Here is a 23,459-nt window from a genome sequence, read left to right as displayed (position 1 = left end):
ACCTTATGAAGCTGCCAACATTTTACCTGTATAATGTATAAAAATGGTAATTACATGTGATTTAAACTGATATGATTAACAAAATTAGATATAATTAAATCCCAATTCCTATGTCTAAGATGATAAGATTCAGATTTAGGATCTGTTATTTACAAATTCTTTGATTTCTAAATATTACTTATTGCTTAATCAAAAAAAAAGTATAGCATGATGATTTAGAGGTGAGAATATTTTTTGTTATTTTTTTTTTTTTTGGTTTGGTTCCATGCAGTTCCAAATGACTAGGTTGACCTCTGATCTATGGTTCATACCTTGGGTGAAAAATTGCTGGATTAGGTAGAATTCCAAAATCCATGTAGCCTGGAAGCCTATGTCACAAATTTATGGTGTAGGGGAGCATGTATGGGTTAACAAGTCATTATATCTTCCATACCCTACAGATATGCTCTGACATCAAACCAGATTACCAAGGAAACATTAGGCAGACATGTTAACTGGTGACATTCTTATCAACTTGCTCTCCGGAAGCAGCTGAGAACAAGGAGGGGAATTAATTGACATTTCTATAAATCAGAGAATCTCTATAAGTTGTGTCATAATTTTAGCAAGTGTTAGAGCCTTAGTATTTCTACTTCACCATAGTTTAGAACTGCAATTTTCTATTATAAGTACTTTCTGCTACTGAAGTCATATGGGTCCTCTTCAGGCATATTCATAGGTATATTTTAAGGCAATCTATTTCCTGACATAAGTAAGTGTTTGGTACTTTAATTATAACTCATCAAGAAAGACCATCTATTTACCTGTCTGTTGATCAAAATTTCTAAATTATAGAGGGAGGAAAAATGAGAATGCCAGCTGTACTTAAAAGAAATAACGATAATTTACTTAGGCAAGAAAATTATAGAGTATACATAATAAGTTATGATGACTAATGCCATAGTAAACCAATTGGATATATCAGTTATATGATTATTCTAGAACCTATATTTCTAACCACTCATATTAAAACAAACCAAAAAATCCCACTACCACAATTCTTTGAAAAAAATAATAAAAAGCATAAGTAGTAAAAGAAAAAAAAAACCCTTACCTGCAAAAGTGACTACTGTAATAATAACTAATAACTTATGGTTTAAATGATAACTTAAACTATATTACTTCAGCAGAGATATCACTATTATTGCAATGATTCCTTTATATTCAGAATGGCAAAAGAAAAAGAGGTTTCCACGTGACGAATACTTAGGTACAGGTTTGACAACTAGAAAAAGGTTTTGTCCCAGCAGAGTTGAGCAGATTAAGCCTGAAACAATTTTTTAAAAATTATCCCCTAAATCAAAGCAAAGGTTAGGACAAAGTTCTACAAGTCAACATCAAGGTCATAGCCTAGGTCTAAGAGAGGAACAACAAAAAAAAAGCCAGGAAACCAAAAACAGCGCAGCCAGTTGTCAGTCTAGAAACAAGGCAGGTGGTTAGAGTCGGAAGTCACATAAGTAACTGAAAGAGCCAAGGTCCAAACCACAAGGCAGAAGTTATGAGAATAAGACAACTGGTCTCCGATCCCCACTCTGGGAATGGCAGCCAAGCAGAGGTGTCTAGTCACAGACCCCAAAGGGCAGTTGCTGAAACAACAGAGTTTTTATGTTTCCTGCCCTTTAAAAAAGGCAATAGAAGATAATTAATGTCTGTGCCTCTCTGGTGTGGTCCGATTAGAGGCAAGTTTGGGCTGATTGAGAGTTTGTACCTGTCCAACAGGATCAGAAAACATTCTGATTCCCTGGAGGTCATTGTCATGGAGCATGAGGATGCAGACAAGTCAGAGGAAATCAGACAGACGACAGACTGAATGCTCTTGAACTCACTCACCTTGGCCAGGTGACTTTTTCTGCATTAGTTCCTTATTTCAGGACAGGAGAAAGAGAACCAGGAATTTGAATTGTTCTAAATAGCAAGTGTGACTTCTTTTAAACAACATCTCCTGTATTATGTCCAGTTAATGGCATGAAGGACTGGAATTCAGTTGTCTTCTCAGGGAAGTAGAGTATTGGGCCTGTTTACCTCCTTGATCCAAACCAATGGGAGAGAAACAGCAAGCGAAGGGGAGAAAATGGCTTCATTGGGTAGTTTGTAATTTTGAAACACTCCATAATCTATGTCCACATTACAGTAAGAACACACTTGCTTTTCCTTGACCCCTTCTTGTGGTGATTTTCCATTCCTATCCTTAGCATTGGCAGAGTGTAAATGAGAGGCTGAGAGGGGTCCAGCCCATTGTCCTCCTGGGGGACTAAAAATACACACCCCAGAGCTCCAGTCAGTGGGCTCCCAACAGAGCAACCAGTGGAAAGTCTAACATTTTCTTTGAGTAATGGTATTCAGTTAATGACGTTCTCTGACAGGAAGCTTTCTTTCTGACACTGCCTAAATTTTCCTCTTCCTAACTCACTCCCATGGTTATCTCTATGTGTCCTGGAAAACAATACCAACCCCCTCATCAATGTTCTATTCTTAGGCCTGGTTTAGTCCCTCTATAGAGTCAGATGGTTTATATTTAGCTCCTCTTAAGTTTCTCCCATTAGTCATTCAAACTCATCATTGCCTTAGTCATTTTTGTTTGATTAGCTGGCCTTCAGTTTATGATGCTTGGCCTAAGAATGAAAACAGCATTTCCAGGGACAGCTCACATGGGTGGGGTCAGATACTTTAGTCTATAGATTGACTTTACATATTTCTTGGAAACTGATCTAATTTTTCATTCTTTTACAACCCATGTCTCCTTTAGCCTCACACAGTTTTGAGTTCCTTCCATCACTGATACTCTCCCTACTGGGAGAATAGTTTCTAAGATATGCTGTTATCCCTAGAACTTAGTACCATGCCTGGCACATCAGTGGAAATCAAGATACACTTGATATATGAATGAATGAATAAATGTTTTAAACATTACTTGTAAGAATTATTTCTAAATTAATTTTTTCTGGAGTTAGGAGATATGTCAATTTTTCATTTTTCTGGTAATACCTCAGTGTTTTACTTCAATTTATATATGTTATTAATTAGACTATTAGAGTACAATCCCATTCTATACAAGAATTTATATGCATATCTTTGCATAAAATTTGTTGAGCCACATACTTGGAAGTGATCCTTGCCACAGGATTTCTGGCCTGGTAAGTCCCTTAGAAATCATCTAGTCTGATTCAAAAATTTTGTAGATGTGTAAACTGACACCCAGAGAGGATAACATACTTCTCAGATTATAGGAGACCTGCTTTAAAAGTTCTGTACAATAATTTTCTCTTTTGTTCACACTTAATTCTTCATGCTGGGAGCTGACACCATCTTGTATGTAATGGTCAACTCTTTCCCATCACTCTAGCATACATTTTTTTTCTTACATTTGAAAATGGAACTCCTGTTTAAGGGACTAATCTTCATCTGTGATTCAAGTTCTGCCAATTGCAGGCCCTCTGGCAACCCACAGCTGATTTGTAGTGGTTTCCCAGCTGAACCTTGTAATTCGAGAGAGTTGGAAGTTGATTTCTTAGAGTTTTGAGACTCATTACAGGTCAATACCAGCATCTATCTGAGGTTTTTACTGTGGTCTCTTTTTTACACATACCTATTTTCCTTGGCGTATTTGCACTTTTGCTTCTACATGGAATTTTGAGGTTGGCCACGTGGTGGCGCTGTTAACAGCTTGATTTTCTTGTGTATTTTTCCGTTGCCTTTTTAGCTTTGTTTTTAAATTGAAGTTATGTGAAATATGCACATCTTGTAAACTCTGCTGCAGGTGAAATGACTTAATGGCTCGTGACTTCTAGATTAATTTTAAACATTAGAAACATTGTAAAAACAGACTCTTGCTAATAATGATCATTATCTTAATGGCTTGAGGCATAATCGTTTACCAACATTAACCAAGTGATTAAAATGCATCATGAGTTTAATTTGGAAAGATTTAAGTTCCTTTGCAATAAATGCCCAATGCTATTAGCTTCATCTTTGTGAGGCCTAAATTTGTCATTATATGACTTTGTATTTCCACTGCTAGACAGAAAGTAAACCCACTCTTGTTAACACAGGCCACATTATGCCTACTGTTTACCAACCCCGTGGCATTCCCTATATTAGTACTGAATTGGGCCATGTGGTGCACCACGTACAGGCAATCGTCACTTTTTTATTGCCCTGCTATTTGATAATTTATTATTTGACAAGGCAAATGACCTTAACAGATGTTAAGATTAATTTCCATGGTCAGTAAAACCTGTAAGGAAAGAGAAACTAGTTTCATCAAAACTAGGTATGATCTTTATAACAATCAGATCTTTTTTTGATATAATATTTCCATAACTTTGTATTAATGTCTTTAAAAAGTGTCTAATCCAAAATTTAGCAATAATCATCCAGAAATATTCTGTCTCAACTGACAGAGAGAAGAAAACAAAAAAGATTCAGCACCAAAATTTTTTGCACAAAGAACCTACCTCTGGACTTTAAGTTTAGTCACCTCCTCATTATTTCTTCTGATGAGTCATGAACAAAATCTTGACCTGCTACCAAGCAGCTATGCCACGAGGATAATGATCTTACTTCCAAAACTCTGTAAGAAAATTAGGAGAAAAAAAAAAACCCACAATAAACAACAATCCAAAAAAACAAACTTTGGCAACCTTGGAAGGAAAAAACCCATATTCATAATGGGTACTGTTTCATTTCCAGAAGCTTTCCCCAAAGGAAACAACCAAGTAAATAACTCTCACTGACTGATGTTAGAGATTAGCCTTCCACAGGCTTACTGATGAATTTTGATCTTTATGGCTTGTTAGCTGTTTCCTCCTCAAAATAGGTCAACATCTTTATTCCCAGTTTTCAAATATTTCCAGAGACCCAAGATGGAGAATTGACTTGCCCAAGATTGTTTAGTGAGTGGGTAGAAGGCATGTCCGCTGGGCAATAAAATGCTAATATGAAAAGTAAATTTCTGCTTTCTAATTAGTTTCTTTCAACTGTTTCAAAACTCCATTTCTTTAGAATGCTAGTCTGTGGGTAGGCCAGAAGGTTTGGATAGGTAAGGAGTTAAAAAATTTTCCCAAGGAAAATCAGATAATTTAAAACTCATGCATAGAATTTGCTACAATATTTTAATGAAGTAAAAATCACAGATTTTCAGTCAAACCACTGAAAGCTTTGGTAGCTTCACCAAGTTTAAACTATTCATTCATTCATTCACTCATTTATTTAAAATAGCTGTGGAGCACCTACTCTAGATAAATTGCTGGGCATAAGGCATCCTAAAAAAAGTTAGTATCTCAGGATGAACCCTCCAATGATTCACAGTACTGCCATTCCCACCCCTGCCAAGTACATGTGTTACATCCTTAAATAACATGTCTTTTAGTTAAGAGTAAAGACAAACTATGAAATTTAGCATAGAATATTAAAGTGGAAGCAACCGTAAGAGAGAACCTAGATAAGGAAACAGAGTCCCCAAAAGTAAAATTACTTATTCAAGATCTCACGGTTAGACAGTAGCAAAGAAGTTGAAAACAAGATTTTGGAGTTCATACCATTATAGGTTTTGTCTCTCAAAACCCTTTTAAACATCTCCTTTGTATACCCAAAATAGGAATTTTAATTCCCCAAACCTAAATACAATAACTGTGTGCTGAGATATGCGTGGTTTGGGTTTTTGTTTTTGTTTTTGTTTTTTTGATATCTGAGAGATAACATATAATAGTGATTTATGTTTGTATTTATGTCCATACCAACTATCCAGTGAAATTTTCTATGACTTAAAGACATGAAAATTGTGCTCCCTAGGTTTTATGGAGATTCAATAATAATTCTAGTGCTTTTATGGACTGATCTTTTTCTCTTTTCAAATACAGAAAGGGGAGATAATACTTCCTTCTACAAGAATTAATGGCTATAAATTTGTGCTGTAGTTTACAGATATAGTATCGCTAATAATTCTTTTTTTTTTAAAGTGCTTTAGTTGTTGTTGCTATGGTTTGAAAATTCCTTGCTGTAGTTATTTAGCACCTTTTGGCCAATAAAAGTTTACAAGTTCCACATTTGAAGTTGTGTAAAATTTCTCTTTCCTTGCTTGCTAAGCTGTTTTTAATAGTTATTTTAATATTTTATAATGATTTAAATATTTTAAAGTAATTAAAATAATATGTGATGATGATACGAAAGTGGTACTAAGACAAAATCTAGAGTCTGTGAAGCAAAATAGAGGATCATGATACAGGAAGCTAGGTATCCAGCTGCCGGTCCATTAAAGCTTGCGTGTAATGGTCTGACCACTTATCTGCTAAATTTCCTGCTAGCTAGACATGATCACATCAATTTCCTTTACAAGGAACTATTACATAATTACAACTTTGAGGGGGAGCAAAGTCATTTTAGCCTTTCAACACACCAGGACCATAAGTTAACTGAGCCCCTTCATGGGGAAGAAATAATACTGCCTACCATGTTTAGAAAATTTAATTGTGAAGCGTGTGGGGCAAGCTATATGGTAGAAGGCATCTCAAAAAAAACCTCAAATTAAACCATGTTTTTTGTTTTGTTTTGGTATTTTATAGAGAGAAATTTTGCCAATGGAAGAGAATATAAGAATTTTTTTTAATCCCCAAACAGAAAGGTCAGCCCTTGTCCTTATGGCCATACTATTGATACTTCCCTCAGCCTGGGGTAACAATTACACAGTTATGTTCATTGTTTTTTTTGTTTTTAATTTTTTTTTAATTTTATTTATTATTTTATACAACAGGTCCTTATTAGTCATCCATTTTATACACATCAGTGTATACATGTCAATCCCAATCACCCAATTCATCAAACCCCCACCCCCAACCCCCGCCACTTTCCCCCCTTGGTGTCCATACCTTTGTCCTCCACTTCTGTGCCTCTATTTCTGCCTTGAAAACCAGTTCATCTGTAACATTTTTCTAGGTTCCACACATATGCGTTAATATACGATATTTGTTTCTCTCTTTCTGACTTACTTCACTCTGTATGACAGTCTCTAGATCCATCCACGTCCCTACAAATCACCCAATTTCATTCCTTTTTATGACTGAGTAATATTCCATTGTATATATGTACCACATCTCCTTTATCCATTTATCTGTCGATGGACACTTAGGTTGCTTCCATGTCCTGGCTATTGTAAACAGAGCTGCAACGAACATTGTGGTATATTGACTCTTTTTGAATTATGGTTTTCTCAGGGTATATGCCCAGTAGTGGGATTGCTGGGTTGTATGGTAGTTCTATTTTTAGTTTTTTAAGGAACCTCCATACTGTTCTCCATAGTGGCTGTATCAATTGACATTCCCACCAACAGTGCAAGAGGGTCCCCCTTTCTCCACACCCTCTCCAGCATTTGTTGTTTGTAGATTTTCTGGTGATGCCCATTCTAACTGGTGTGAGGTGATAACTCATTGTAGTTTTGATTTGCATTTCTCTAACAATTAGTGATGTTGAGCAGCTGTTCATGTGCCTCTTGGCCATCTGTATGTCTTCTTTGGAGAAATGTCTATTTTGGTCTTCTGCCCCTTTTTGGATTGGGTTGTTTGTTTTTTTAATTTTGAGCTGCATGAGTGGTTTATATATTTTGGAGATTAATCCTTTCTCCGTTGATTTGTTTGCAAATATTTTCTCCCATTCTGAGGGTTGTCTTTTAGTCTTGTTTATGGTTTCCTTTGCTGTGCAAAAGCTTTGAAGTTTCATTAGGTCCCATTTGTTAATTTTGGTTTTTATTTCCATTACTCTAGGAGGTGGATCAAAAAAGATCTTGCTGTGATTTATGTCAAAGAGTGTTCTTCTTATGTTTTCCTCTAAGAGTTTTATAGTGTCCAGTCTTACATTTAGGTCTCTAATCCATTTGGAGTTTATTTTTGTGTATGGTGTTAGGGAGTGTTCTAATTTCATTCTTTTACATGTAGCTGTCCAGTTTTCCCAGCACCACTTATTGAAGAGACTGTCTTTTCTCCACTGTGTATCCTTGCCTCCTTTGTTATAGATTAGTTGACCATAGGTGCGTGAGTTTATCTCTGGGCTTTCTATCTTGTTCCATTGATCTATGTGTCTGTTTTTCTGCCAGTACCATATTGTCTTGATTACTGTAACTTTGTAGCATAGTCTGAAGTCAGGGAGTCTGATTCCTCCAGCTCCGTTTTTTTCCCTCAAGACTGCTGTGGCTATTCGGGGTCTTTTGTGTCTCCATACAAATTTTAAGATTTTTTGTTCTAGTTCTGTAAAAAATGCCATTGGTAATTTGATAGGAATTGCATTGAATCTGTAGATTGCTTTGGGTAGTATAGTCATTTTCACAATATTAATTCTTCCAATCCAAGAACATGGTATATCTCTCCATCTGTCTGTGTCATCTTTGATTTCTTTCATCAGTGTCTTACAGTTTTCTGAGTACAGGTCTTTTACCTCCTTAGTAGGTTTATTCCTTGGTATTTTATTCTTTTTGTTGCAATGGTAAATGGGAGTGTTTCCTTAATTTCTCTTTCACATTTTTCATCATTAGTGTATAGGAATGCAAGAGATTTCTGTGCATTAATTTTGTATCCTGCTAGTTTACCAAATTCATTGATTAGCTCTAGTAGTTTTCTGGTAGCATCTTTAGGATTCTCTACGCATAGCATCATGTCATCTGCAACAGTGACAGTTTTACTTCTTCTTTTCCAATCTGTATTCCTTTCATTTCTGTTTCTTCTCTGATTGCCGTGGCTAGGACTTCCAAAACTATGTTGAATAATAGTGGTGAGAGTGGACATCCTTGTCTTGTTCCTGATCGTAGAGGAAATGCTTTCAGTTTTTCACCATTGAGAATCATGTTTGCTGTGGGTTTGTCATATATGGCCTTGATTATGTTGAGGTAGGTTCCCTCTGTGCCCACTTTCTGGAGTTTTTATCATAAATGGGTGTTGAATTTTGTCAAAAGATTTTTCTTCATCTATTGAGATGATCATATGGTTTTTATTCTTCAGTTTGTTAGTATGGTTTATCACATTGATTGATTTATGTATATTGAAGAATCCTTGCATCCCTGGGATAAATCCCGCTTGATCATGGTGTATGATCCTTTTAATGTGTTGTTGGATTCCCTTTGCTAGTATTTTGTTTAGGATTTTTGCATCTATATTCTTCAGTGATATTGGTCTGTAATTTTCTTTTTTTGTAGTATCTTTTTTTTCATGGATGAATTTTTTTTTTTTTTTTTTTTTGGCTGCATTGAGTCCTCATTGCTGCAAGTGGGAACTCTCTAGTTGCAGCGAGCAGGGACCAATCCTCGCCTTGGTGCACAGGGCCCTCACTGCAGTGGCCTCTCTCATTGCGGAGCACGGGCTACAGGTACGTGGGCCTCAGTAGCTGCAGCATGCAGGTTCAGCAGTTGTGGTTCGCGGGCTCCAGAGCTCAGGCTCAGTAGTTGCGGCGCAGGGGCCCAGCCATTCCATGACATGTGGCACCTTCCCAGACCAGGGCTCGAACCCGTGTCCCCTGCACTGGCAGGCGGACCCTTAACCACTGCACCACCAGGTAAGTCCCTTTTGTAGTATCTTTGTCTGGTTTTGGTATCAGGATGATGGTGGCCTCATAGAATGAGTTTGGGAGTGTTCCTTCCTCGGCAATTTTTTGGAAGAGTTTGAGAGGGAAGGGTGTTAGCTCTTCTCTAAATGTTTGATAGAATTCACCTGTGAAGCCATCTGGTCCTGGACTTTTGTTTATTGGAAGATTTTTCCTCACAGTTTCAATTTCATTACTTGTGATTGTTCTGTTCATATTTCTATGTCTTCCTGGTTCTGTCTTGGAAGGTTATACCTTTCTAAGAATTTGTCCATTTCTTCCAGGTTATCCATTTTATTGGCATAGAGTTGCTTGTAGTAGTCTGTTAGGATGCTTTGTAGTTCTGCGGTGTCTCTTGTAACTTCTCCTTTTTCATTTCTAATTTTATGAATTTGAGTCCTCTCCCTCTTTTTCTTGATGAGTCTGGCTAATGGTTTATCAATTTTGTTTATCTTCTCAAAGAACGAGCTTTTAGTTTTATTGATCTTTGTTATTGTTTTCTTTGTTTCTATTTCATTTATTTCTGCTCTGATCCTTATAATTTCTTTCCTTCTGCTAACTTTGGGTTTTGTTTGTTCTTCTTTCTCTAGTTTCTTTAGGTGTAAGGTTAGATTGTTTATTTGAGGTTTTTCTTGTTTCTCAAGTAGGCTTGTATAGCTATAAACTTCCCTCTTAGAACTGCTTTTGCTGCATCCCATAGGTTTTGGATCATCATGTTTTCATTGTCATTTGTCTCTAGGTATTTTTTGATTTCCTCTTGGATTTCTTCAGTGATCTCTTGGTTATTTAGTAACGTATTGTTTACCCTCCATGTTTTTGTGTTTTTTACATTTTTTTCCCCTGTAATTCATTTCTAATCTCATAGCATTGTGGTCAGAAAAGATGCTTGGTATGATTTCAATTTTCTTAAATTTACCAAGGCTTGATTTTTGACCCAAGATGTGATCTACCCTGGAGAATGTTCCATGCGCACTTGCTAAGAAAGTGTTATCTGCTCTTTTTGGATGGAATGTCCTATAAATATCAATTAAATCTATCTGGCCTATTGTGTCATTTAAAGCATTTGTTTCCTTATTAATTTTCATTTTGGATGATCTGTCCATTGGTGTAAGTGAGGTGTTAAAGTCCCCCACTATTACTGTGTTACTGTCGGTTTCCTCTTTTAGAGCTGTTAGCAATTGCCTTATTTATTGAGGTGCTCCTATGTTGGGTGCATATATATTTATAACTGTTATATCTTCTTCTTGGATTGATCCCTTGACCATTATGCAGTGTCCTTCCTTTTCTCTTGTAACATTCTATATTTTAAAGTTTATTTTATCTGATACGAGTATTGCCACTCCAGCCTTCTTTTGATTTCCATTTGCATGGAATATCTTTTTCCATTCCCTCACTCTCAGTCTGTATGTGTCCCTAGGTCTGAAGTGGGTCTCTTGTAGACAGCATATAGATGGGTCTTGTTTTTATATCCATTCAGCAAGCCTGTGTCTTTTGGTTGGAGCATTTAATCCATTCACGTTTAAGGTAATTATTGATATGTACTTTCCTATTACCATTTTCTTAATTGTTTTGGGTTTGTTTTTGTAGGTCCTTTTCTTCTCTTGTGTTTCCCACTTAGAGAAGTTCCTTTAGCATTTGTTGTAGAGTTGGTTTGGCGGTGCTGAATTCTCTTAGCTTTTGCTTGTCTGTGAAGCTTTCGATTTCTCCATCGAATCTAAATGAGATCCTTGCCAGGCAGAGTAATCTTGGTTGTAGTGTCTTCCCTGTCATCACTTTAAGTATATCATGCCACTCCCTTCTGGCTTGTAGAGTGTCTGCTGAGAAATAAGCTGTTAACCTTATGGGAGTTCCCTTGTATGTTGTTTGTCATTTTTCCCTTGCTGCTTTCAATAATTTTTCTTTGTTTTTAATTTTTGCCAGTTTGATTACTATGTGTCTCGGCATGTTTCTCCTTGGGTTTACCCTGTATGGGACTCTCTGTCATTCCTGGACTTGGGTGGCTATTTCCTTTCCCATGTTAGGGAAGTTTTTGACTATAATCTCTTCAAATATTTTCTCTGGTCCTTTCTCTCTCTCTTCTCCTTCTGGGACCCCTATAATGTGAATGTTTTTGCGTTTAATGTTGTCCCAGAGTTCTCTTAGGCTGTCTTCATTTCTTTTCATTCTTTTTTCTTTAGTCTGTTCCGCAGCAGTGAATTCCACCATTCTGTCTTCCAGGTCACTTATCCGTTCTTCTGCCTCAGTTATTCTGCTATTGATTCCTTCTAGTGTAGTTTTCATTTCAGTTATTGTATTCTTCATCTCTATTTGTTTGTTCATTAATCCTTTTAGGTTTTTCTTAAACATTTCTTGCATCTTCTCGATCTTTGCCGCCATTCTTTTTCTGAGGTCCTGGATCATCTTTGCTATCATTATTCTGCATTCTTTTTTGGAAGGTTGCCTATGTCCACTTCATTTAGTTGTTTTTCTTGGGTTTTATCTTGTTCCTTCATCTGGTACATAGCCCTCTGCCTTTTCATCTTGTCTATCTTTCTGTGAATGTGGTTTTTGTTCCACAGGCTGTAGGACTGTAGTTCTTCTTGCTTTTGCTGTCTCCCCTCCAGTGTATGAGGCTATCTAAGAGGCTTGTGCAAGTTTCCTGATGGGAGGGACTGGTGATGGGTAGAGCTGACTGTTGTTCTGGTGGGCAGATATCAGTAAAACTTTAATCCGCTTGACTGCTGATGGGTAGGGCTGGGTTCCCTCCTTGTTGGTTGTTTGGCCTAAGGTGACCCAATACTGGAGTCTACCTGGGCTCTTTGGTGGGGCTAATGGTGGACTCAGGGAGGGCTCATGCCAAGGAGTACTTCCCAGAACTTCTGATGCCAGTGTCCTTGTCCTCACAGTGAGCCACAGCCACCACCCACCTCTGCAGAAGACCCTCCAACACTAGCAGGTAGGTCTGATTCAGTCTCCTGTGGGGTCACTGCTCCTTTCCCTGGGTCCCAGTGCACACACTACTTTGTGTGTGCCCTCCAAAAGTGGAGTCTCTGTTTCCCCGGTCCTGTCGAAGTCCTGCAATGAAATCCCACTAGGCTTCAAAGTCTGATTCTCTAGGAATTCCTCCTCCCATTGCCGGACCCCGAGGTTGGGATCCTGACGTGGGGCTCAGAACCTTCACTCCAGTGTGTGGACTTCTGTGGTATAAGTGTTCTCCAGTCTGTGAGTCACTCACCCAGCAGTTATGGGATTTGATTTTACTGTGATTGCGCCCCTCCTACCATCTCATTGTGGCTTCTCCTTTGTCTTTGGATGTGGGATATCTTTTTTGGTGAGTTCCAGTGTCTTCTTGTCAATGACTGTCCAGCAGCTAGTTGTGATTCTGGTGTTCTCGCATAAGGGAGTGAGAGCACATCCTTCTACTCCGCCATCTTGGTTCCTAATAATCTGTTCATTTTTATTAACAGTTCATTGCTTTTCTTGATCACTTTGCTACATCTCTAGAGAAATTACTACTTCAGTTTGCCTGGATTTGAACACTATTTTAATAGATTCACACGCTCTCTTCTGTGATTTCCTTCCTTCACTCAGCATTGTATTTCTAAGGTTCATCCAGGCTGACACATGAAGTGTGGGTCTTACCTTGCATTGTGGTACAGTATAGTTTTCCATTGTGTGACTCCAGTAAAATTCATTTTTCCCTTCTATGATTAATGTATATTTGAGTTGTTTCCAGCATTTTGTTGCTGTGGGAAAAACTTCTATATTGCATTCTTGTACATGTCTCTAGATATACATGTGCAACAGTTTTTCTAAGGTATATACCTAAGAGTGAAATTGTTGGGTCAGAGGTGTTTTTTTCTAAAGTAATTGTACCAATTACCCACCCACAAGCAATGGATGAGAGCTCTGTTGCTCCAAACTTGCCAAGACTTGATGTTTTCCAACTTTGTAAAATTTTGGCCAAACTGAAAAGTAAAAAATGGTATCTCCATGTGGTTTTAATATGCATGTCTTTGATTTATAACAAGGTTATTTATTTATGTTCTTTGCCCACTTTCATATTGCCTTATTCATCTTTTTCTGTTAATTATAAATTTTCTTTAAATATTTTGGATTCTAATCCTCTGTTGGTTATATATATATATATCTTCTGCCAGTTTGTGACTTGGACTTTTCCTTTTTTTTAAAGGTACACATTATGAATAGATGCTCTTAATTTTAATACAGTCAATGTTACCATCCTGATCCTTTATAATTTGTACTTTTTCTGTCTTGTTTAAGAAATTTTTCCTTATGTGGAATTTTAAAATAAATTCTATTTTTTTTTTAATTCTAAATTTTCACTTTCACTTCCAAATCCTTAATCCATTTGGAATTTATTTTTTGGTACAATGTAAGGAAGAGATATATTTTAAAATTTATATGGCTAACAAACTATCTGACTTTGTTCTACAGCTTTGTGTCTTTTTGATATTAAGGGAATAATGTGTAGGATGAGAGACTAAAAGAAATCTGATTTGTTGGGATTCAGCTCTTTCAATGCTAGGCAAATTTAGGAATAAGAGAAGCTGGGTAAAGGGAACAAAATTGCTTTATTGAATAATTCATCCTTTCCCCACTAATCTGTATCGCCAACTTGGTCATATTTTAGATGTCCTTATATGTGTGAATCTGTGTCTGTGTATTCAAAACTATTGCATCCAATTACATTAAAATATATAGAATAATTATTATATAATAGGTGGCATTGTATACCCTGGGGATAAAGCAGTGAATAACAATAGGAAATCTCTGCTTTTGTGTAGTTTATGGGAGACAGATGATAAAGAGATACACGAGTAAAATATATAGTATGTCAAAGGGTTTTAAGTTGCTGTGGAGAAACTAAAATAGAGAAGGGGAATAAGAAGGGGGGAGGGGTGGAGAGAGCAGACATTGCTAGTTTTCAAAGGAAGCTTCACTATTAGGATGGCATTTGAGCATTGACCTGAAGAAGGTGAGGTGTGGTAGTGAGCTCTGTTGATAGACACTATACCAATGATATGCCATTTGCTATTGGTCTTCTTGTCTATTCCTGTGTGAATTCCTGTCTGAATTCCAATATCCTGACTTCTAATACCACGTGTTCTTGAAACTTACAAAAATGGAATCATATTGTATGTACTTTTTTAATGTGAGCTTTTTTTTTGCTCAATAAATGTAAGATTTATTTAAATTGTAGCTTGCAATTGTAGTTTATTCCTCATTACTGTATAGTATACATTTTATATATTCATTTTACTGCTGATAGGCATTTAGGTGGTCTCCAGTTTGGAGTTATAGCAAATAGTGCTGCTATGAATATTTATGTACATTTCCTTTAGTGAACATACATACTTATTTCTGTAGGTATATACCTAGGAGTATAATAACTGGATCATAAGTTATATACATGATCAGCAGTAGTATATGTTGCCAAAAGTGTCCCAAAGGATTTGCCTGGAAAACAGTTTTACTCCTTCTCAGAATTATAAAGAGAGTAACTCTCTAATGACAATTTCAGGTTCTATAACAGGCAATTGGAGGTTGTTAGGGATGTGGTATTTTTCTGAACAAGGGGCCTTTCTAACCCAACCTCAATCATACCTGTTCATAGAATCAACCATGATTAAAGCTCTGCCATTTTTTGTTATTGTTTTTGATCTCTTCGTGGTAAATTACTGAAAAATAGGTGAACTATAAACAAATGGTAAGATCTTTATGAAAATTTACAGTCAATTCTATAATATGGGGTATTTTTTATATTAAAGGAAGTAAACTATGCATATCAAACAAAAGTTAGATTTTTAAGATATTCCGTTCTTTCAAGGTCAAGCAAATCTATATAGGAACAAAAGAAGATGGAAAAAGAATTCATGAACTGGTTCTTGCCTATATCTGTAGTCTTATCTCACTTACCACTCCCTTGGTGGCCCCGACCCTCCTGCAAATTCTGAACACCTGCAGATTCTGAACTCCTTTCATTTGCCCCAAAGTTGCCATGTCTCTTTTGCTTTTATGCCTTTGTACAGATTACTTCACCTCCACCTGTCCTCCTCCTCCTTCACCTAACTCAGACTCACCTTTCAGCCCTGGTTTCAGCCTCATCACCTTGGGGGAGCCATTCCTAACAAACATACCTATTCTCTGTTGCCCCTAAATTCTAATTTTAGTCATTGCTCCAGTCTGTGCTGTAACTGCCTTTTAAAAGTCTTTGGAATTTTTATACACCCTGGTATCACTGTGATGATGACCACCCATTACCAAGTTAAGCAGCCTTGTCCTGGAGCCCCAAGTACTCGGAGTTCTTGGGAGTTTTCCTCTTTCCATGCTGGACTCACTGGCACCTCTGAGGTTGCCACTCCTTAAAGCTTTTAGTATATTCTGCCAACTTCTGGTCAAATTACCATAGGGTGCCCCACCCTGTGCTCAGGAAGCTAAGGGTTAAAATAAGAAGAAATTCTGTATTCAGAGATGCGTGCTTCTGGAAATCTTGCTACATTTCTGAGACTCTGAAACCCATTCAGGCAGATGTGAAGGATGGAAGGTTCCTTAATTAGGGAAGCTTTCATGGGTTATGTTTACTCTCATACCTTATTGCTGATAAAGATGAGAATATCCTGAGTTTAAATTTTGTGCATTGTAGAATGACTATGATAAAATAGCTTTCTTTTCTCCGCCGAGTCACATGGTAGAATTTGAAATTTCACTTCTTAGCCTTTCTGCCGTATATTAAAGCAACACTCCCTCTCCAAAAGATGCAGACACATTTTTGCTTGTCTTTGCAGGAAGCTAGTATAGTTTGCATAGTTTTCTCTGTTTCTTCCTGATCAGTAGCTGGCATCTGAATGCCTTCTTTGGACTCCTTATCACTGCTGCAATGCTTTCTTTCACCAGCATCTTGCAACTTTGATTTTTCTTGCCTCCCTAGAGTTTGTGATTTGGTGGAACTGTATCAGCAATGACATCACCACCACATTTGCTTTGGTGGTTGATGTCTTAGGTTATCAATGGAAGCATTGTGAAAAACCATATGGGGCAAGACCCATTTAGTTCAGAGAGTTTGTATAATACAAGGGTTGAGAATTCTCAAAGACCATGCTTCACTGGATGTAAAGAGAACCTCAAATATTATGTTCTTAAACTCAGTACTTAAGCCTCAGTGTTATTTCTCCTTGGGGGTTGGGGTTGAGAAGGAATTGATATAAAAACAAAGATAAATGATGGAATACATTCTCTTTAATGATGTGTTACATCAGATAAAACAACCTGAGAACTAATTGTTCTCAATCTTGGCAGGCCACTGAGTTTCAAATACACCTATTGAAATGATATGAATGAAACAGCCTTGAAAGTATTGGTAGCTGCTTTTGATGCAGTGGAATGTGTTTGTTTCTTATACAGCTCTGCAAGGGTAAAATGGATACAATATTTTTAGACAAGGCTATTTTCAGAAACTGACTAGGGATCATAATTCTATAAAACTTCAGAGTTACCTTTTAATTTTAACTTTGATAAATCACTTTGTATCTTTATCAAATCTTTGTTCAGAGATTTTCCTCATGGCTTTGTAAAATACCAGACAATAAGTTTAATTATGAATGGGTAAGGAACTACCTAAATATTTACATATGGAAATGGATACAAGATCCACCTGCTTTGAAATACCTCCTTCATCATATGCTGAAAAGAGCCTGGAATTCCCAGCCTTTGAAACACTTGAGTTCAGATACAGTCTCTCAATGATCCCACAAGAGGTTCCCTCTAAAGCACGCTAATAGAGAGGAGAAGACATCAGGCCTAGCCCTCTCACATCAAACTTATTAATAATCAGAATATATCAATGTATTGGTTTTGGTTCAGTTTGGTTTGGTTTTAGTTTTATGTGTAATTTATTGGAATCACTAGTTGTTATGTTGGAAATCAGGGAAAAATACATGTAACAGAACAGATAAGGATGAGTTCTTCCACTGCTTAGAAACTTGTTCCACTTCTTAGGGTCGCACTAACACCAACAAAACACTATTGAAACAGGAAGATATGTGGTATCCACAGATTAGTACCCCAGCTATGCTCTTATAAGGAAGCACATGAGGACACATGTGCTGGAACCGTGATCTAGAAGCCAAGTGAAATCAACACTACAATCATTTAGGGAAAAGAATCCAAAGAGAAATAGCACATCCCTAAATTGGATTGTAGGGCCTCAGACAAGACACTAAATCTGGCTTCTTTGTATTGTTGTTGCAATGGCTTCCATGACCCATCAGCTTTTTTGTTTGTTTGTTTGTTTGTTTTTGCGGTACGCAGGCCTCTCACTGTTGTGGCCTCTCCCCTTGCGGAGCACAGGCTGCGGACGCGCAGGCTCAGCGGCCATGGCTCACGGGCCCAGCCGCTCCGCGGCATGTGGGATCCTCCCGGACCGGGGCACGAACCCGCGTCCCCTGCATCGGCAGGCGGACTCTCAACCAGTGCGTCACCAGGGAAGCCCAATGACCCACCAACTTTAAGGTGAAACTTGAGCTCTTAGTATGCTGGATGTTGAGTACCTCCTCATTTTTCTGAGGAGGCTTTTTGTTGGTTCCTCTGACCCAGGAATTTTAAACAAATGTTTTAATTTTGAATTTAGGCTCTAATCAAGCATCTACCAATATTACAGCTATCTTTAAGACAACTATCTTTCCCTGTCTCTTTACTTTTATGTAAAAGTATTAATCAAACTTGCAAAGTCAGGCACAGAGGTGTGCTATACACCATGACCGTGAATTCAGATGCTAAGTCTATAAAGTGGGTTGCTGGAACTCTTCGAAGCCTTAACATTATCTCTGGGGTAGATCTTTACTTTTATATAGGCAGGAATATGTGTAGAGGCAAAAATGGGGTGTTTCCATCCAGAGTCTGTTATCTTGCTTCACCTCCTTGCTAGATACATTTCTAATCTGTTGACCATGGCATGGTTCATGTTTCATTTGAAGGAGTTGCTTTTTCCTGAGAGAGAGGCACAATCCTTTTTCCCTGGGCACAAGTTATAAATCTTTCTTGTTTTTTCTTGTTACATTTTGCAATTTTATTTGAATCTTTATACAAAGGGATTTTACAGTAATATCAATTAAATCCATATAAGGAAAAAAGAAATCACATTTAACTCTATGACTCCTAAAAGATAAGAAGTATCTATTTAACACAATTTTGCTTCTTTGAAATAAACATAGTCACAACTGCATCCTAGTTCTTTGGCGTAAGCCACTGAATAAATCCAATAAAGCTGAAAGTTCATAACCGTGTCCATTTTATGCATGGTTTGTAAAGCTTTAAATGTTTCTGATGGTCTGTTTGTTCCATACTTAAAAATCAATCTTCCCCCATAAAAGAATCCCAAAACTAAGGTTAATTCATTCCAGGGGAAAAAGCAAGAAACCTAAATAAGACATTTGTTGTTTAAAAAAAAAAAAAAACATGTCAAATTTGATACATTCAAAGGGGGAAATTGCAATTGATAAACAGAGATTTCTGAAGTCTAATAGATACATGCATCCAATTAAGACAGCGACTAATTTTAGCAATACACTAAATTCCTAATTCTGTTTTTCTATGTATCTATGAACATAATTGTCTAGCGTAACCGAGTATGAAGAAGAAAACAGAAGCAAAAGATCAAGACCTCAACTAACTTCTTAAATACTGACTCTAGTGTTTTCTTGAATACTGTACATAAGAAGTGCTGATTTAAAAAGTGATGACTGAAAAGTAAAAGGCATGGTGAGATCCTCCTCTAGCCTGAGGTGTTTGAATGCACATGTATATAAGAGAAAAACTTCACCACAGACCACATGTGAAGATGCATCTACCTGTGGGAATGTCAGCATGAAAGTGCTGTCATCTATGATTGCTGGCAGCTTAGGGGTCATGCTGTGTACACTGCCATTTTGCAGTCATCCCTACATAACAGAATGAAGGCTTTTCTTGAGAAAATGTGGCCAAACAACCCATCAGTTATGACTTTCAGAGGTAGAAAGTGAAGCATGCAGCATTTTGGCATGATGAGACAGGTCAAACGACTTCTACAAAGTAACGATGACAATAACTTAGATTATACACCTCAGCCTTTACCCTCTATCCTTTCACTATTCTATCTGAAGTCACATTTTTACTCTATAACTCTGGACTCACAATATTTTGCACTTTTGGATAGATGCATAAAATGAAATGCCAGGGCTCTCTGTATTCCCAGAGCTGATAATAGGGTTCTGAAGAAAATGTAATTTATCATATGACCCTGAGAACGGCACAGAGATTGGTCAAAGAAGGTTAATTTAATATGATCTACCAGTTATAGCATATCGGATCCCTTCTTAAATGATTCTCACTTCCAGTCTGTAAAACCCTGCAGGGGAATTTGTTATACAAGTTTACAATGTTATATACCTCTTTTAGTTATATTAAGACTATCCCCTTCAGGCACCAGGGAAGACTCATTAGTCTCAAATTCCAGGACAGAATGAACAAGTCTATCTCAACCTGTTGTTATCCTTCTGAAATAATTTCAGAGATGTCAATGATCTTATGCCCTCTACTCTATGGAGACTTGAGTTGAATGCTCTTTCTTCTCCTCTCTGGCTCTCCATCAACCAGAGCACTGTACCAATGACCATTTAATCAGCCAAATCAGTTCAATGTATGCAAGACACAAAATACATACAATTTAGCTTTCTGCAAAAATTTTGTAGGTATTCCTTCTTAGAAAGGGATGCTGACAGTGGAATGGGAGGAAGATGGAAGGTAAAACATGAGAAGGGGAGAGAAAAGGGGACTTGGAAAGCTGGTGGGAGAAGAGCAAGAACACAGATCTGGAGAGAGTGGAGAGCATGATCGGGTGTGCAGAGTAAAGAGAAAGGTACAGAAGGTCAAAACTAGGAAAGTAGGGAGTTGGAGGGCCAAGCTGTGTTCTTAAGGGCCTGGTGTGAAAGAAGAGAAAAAGCACAAACATTTTCAGTCGTTCTTCTCTCAAGGGCTGAGTTCTTCTCTCAAGGGCTGAGTAGGTTTCAGAGTATTGATTAGTGCCCCATCTCAGCTGAGTGCAGACATATTTGTCTCCAAAATGTGTCATGGAACTTCCTGGATGAAGGGAACTACAGCCCCCATCATGACAGCCTCTTGCTCTGAGCTTCCACTGGAATTTTAATTGGGACAGGGGAGGGAGGTGTGTGTTCGGTGTCTACATTTTTAACTATTTGAGGACCATACAATGGAACAGGAACCTTCAGATTCTCCCACAAAACAACCTCCAGTGATAGATTTGATACGATGGGTTTGGATTATAATCGCTAATGTTTACTGAGCCCTATGAGCCGAGTACTATGCTTTCCTCTTCACAGAGATGATCTCATTTAATTCTCAGACCTAGAGACGATGTACAGTTTTACAGCCCTCCATTCTACAGAACAGGAAACGAAGTCTTAGAGAGCTTAAGTAACATCTCCCAGCTAGCAAGTGCTGAAGCCAGATTCTTCTCTCTTAAAATGTAGACTCGACAAAGCGTATGTATTTGATTGTCTAAGCCCTAGTACTGCATCAAGAACAAAGGCCCAGTCAACAAATGTTTAACAATTTTGTAATTAAATTGGCCATCTGTTCATTATTAGAAAGAGGTTTGGATTCTTTTAAATTATGCAGTGATCATGTCTACTGACACATTAACATCTTAATGAAACCAGTGGATTTCCTGACCCTTCTGAAGCAGTGTATGAACTATCTTTCAGAAGTCACTGGAGAATAAAAAAGCAGAGTGTCACCTCTAACAAGGGCTTCTCTATAAAAGGGCCAGTTGAGACCCATACTTTCAGGCCTAATTCATTGAATCCCTCCCTTGAGTCCTTCCTAATGTCATCATCTAAAGACAACTGAAAACTCCATTCTTCATTGTAGGACTGTCCCTTTTCTCACTCTGTTTCATGAAGCCTGGCCTGGCGTAGTGTTCCCATTGAATTCAAGAGAAGCTTAATGCTTAGATTATTCTAAAGGGTACAGACTAAGATTATGAGCTGACCATGACTCGATAAGCAGATAAACAGGAATAGTTACAGTCTTAATCGGAAAAGTCTGCCATATTCTTTCACACTCAAACCTGTGCACAGAATATGTACACTGAAAAAATATCCTATGGATGTTTTAATTCCATGATAGTAATAGTGTACTCAATCTTTGCAAATGAAAAAAGAAAATTTTAAAACACCCAAATGTTTTGCCTTCAACAAACAACTTAAAGTGCCACTATGAAGGCATTATGCTAAGTGAAATACACCAGACAGAGAAAGACACAAACTGCATGGTGTCACTAATACCATGAGTTGAAAAGTGGTTGCCAGGGGACCTGGAGGGTGGTGGGGGAAATAAGGAGAGGATGGTAAAAGGATACAGATGTGTAGCTATAAAATAAATAAAGTCTAAGAATCTAATGTAAAACATGGCAACTATAGTTGATAAAACAGTATTGTATAATTGAAATTTGCTAAGAGGGTAGAAAATGTCCTCCAACAAAAAAAGATTAAATATGTGATGGATGTGTTAATTAACTAGGTGGTAAGAATCTTTTCACAGTGTACATGTATATCAAATCACCACAATGTACACTTTAAATATCTTACAATTTTATATGTCAATTATGCCTCAATAAAGCTGAAAAAAATAAAGTTCCACTATGTTAATGTTGTACTTTTTGGATCTGGATTTTATCATAGTGTCTCTGTTGCTAGATAAAAATTTTCAAGATAACGCATATAGGAAACAATGCCCTTTCCTTTAGTGAAATCTTAACCTAAAGTCAATATTAACTTGCATTTCAACTTTTCTGTATGTCTGGTGTCTGCTGAAACTGGTCACCACAGTTCTCAATATCTTATTAGTTTGAATTTTGCTCATGTTTTTTAAACACTTCCTATATGCCATTGTATTAAATGCTTTTGATTAATCCTTAGTCTTTCTTTAGTCTCCACACCAGTGCCATATGCTAAGAAGCACTTTCTCCCATACTTTATAGGTGAGGAAACCACAGCTTACATGTCACAGCAGTTAGCACAGGGTGGAGGTGAGATCTGAGTCACCAGTCTGAGCCAGAGCCCATATTCTCACCCACCATGTGAAGTGATCTTCCTGGGTTAGCCACCTTATTAGATTTTTCAAGCCAAAGAGCACTGCAATCTTGCAAAGATCTGAGGAGCCCTGTACCATGCAGCCAACAGAGAGCCCGTGTGTGCTAGAGGATTTGGGAGGTAACATACTAAGTGATTTGTCATTATTCCTGGTATGGTGTCGTCACCTTCCCTAGAATATCTCATCACAAAATCATAATCAAGTTGGTAAAATTGTTATAAACTGAACCCAAAGGACTGCTTAGTCCCAGTTCTCTCTCTAGAGTAGAACAGCTGACATGGAACAACTGGGGTGAGTTTTCCTTGGGTCTGAAAAATAATATGATTTAAGGCAAGAACATTAAGCCACAGGGGATCAGGGTGTTAATGCCCATAAAGTAGATGTGTCAGGCCTCTTTACTTCTCTGGACCCAATTCTGTTCATCTCTGTACCAAAGGAATTATTCATTCATTCATTCAAGGCAGACTTATTAAATGCTTATTATGAACCAAGCCTTGTGCTGGATGTTGGGGTATCCAGACTGTAAGAGACAGTCCTTCCCATCTAGAAGCTTGTAATTTAGTCAGGGGAAGAAAGACAAATTAGTAATTCTGCGTGATGAGTACAATGATGGAAGTATACAGAATGTTCTGTGGTTGACACCTGTTAAAGGAACCCAGCCTAGGCCTGGGTGGGAGTGTTCAGGCATAGCTTCCTGGAGGAGATGAGTGAGA

At 37.5% G+C, this 23,459-nt stretch overlaps 1 long non-coding RNA gene across 5 annotated transcripts in view; it reads right to left on the bottom strand.

The window, feature by feature from the left end:
- Window positions 1-23,459, bottom strand: part of LOC141279165 (uncharacterized) — a 205,327-nt gene that overhangs the window by 38,083 nt on the left and 143,785 nt on the right. For all 5 annotated transcript variants that reach the window (XR_012333044.1, XR_012333046.1, XR_012333043.1 and 2 more), the window contains one exon: window positions 4,494-4,609. This is a non-coding gene — a long non-coding RNA (uncharacterized lncRNA). The remainder of the gene's footprint in view (window positions 1-4,493; window positions 4,610-23,459) is intronic.

Source organism: Tursiops truncatus, chromosome 7 (genome assembly GCF_011762595.2).
Source record: "Tursiops truncatus isolate mTurTru1 chromosome 7, mTurTru1.mat.Y, whole genome shotgun sequence".
Classification (NCBI taxonomy): domain Eukaryota; kingdom Metazoa; phylum Chordata; class Mammalia; order Artiodactyla; family Delphinidae; genus Tursiops; species Tursiops truncatus.
The sequence above is the reverse complement of the archived record's forward strand: the minus strand, read 5'-3'. Positions and strand labels throughout refer to the sequence as shown.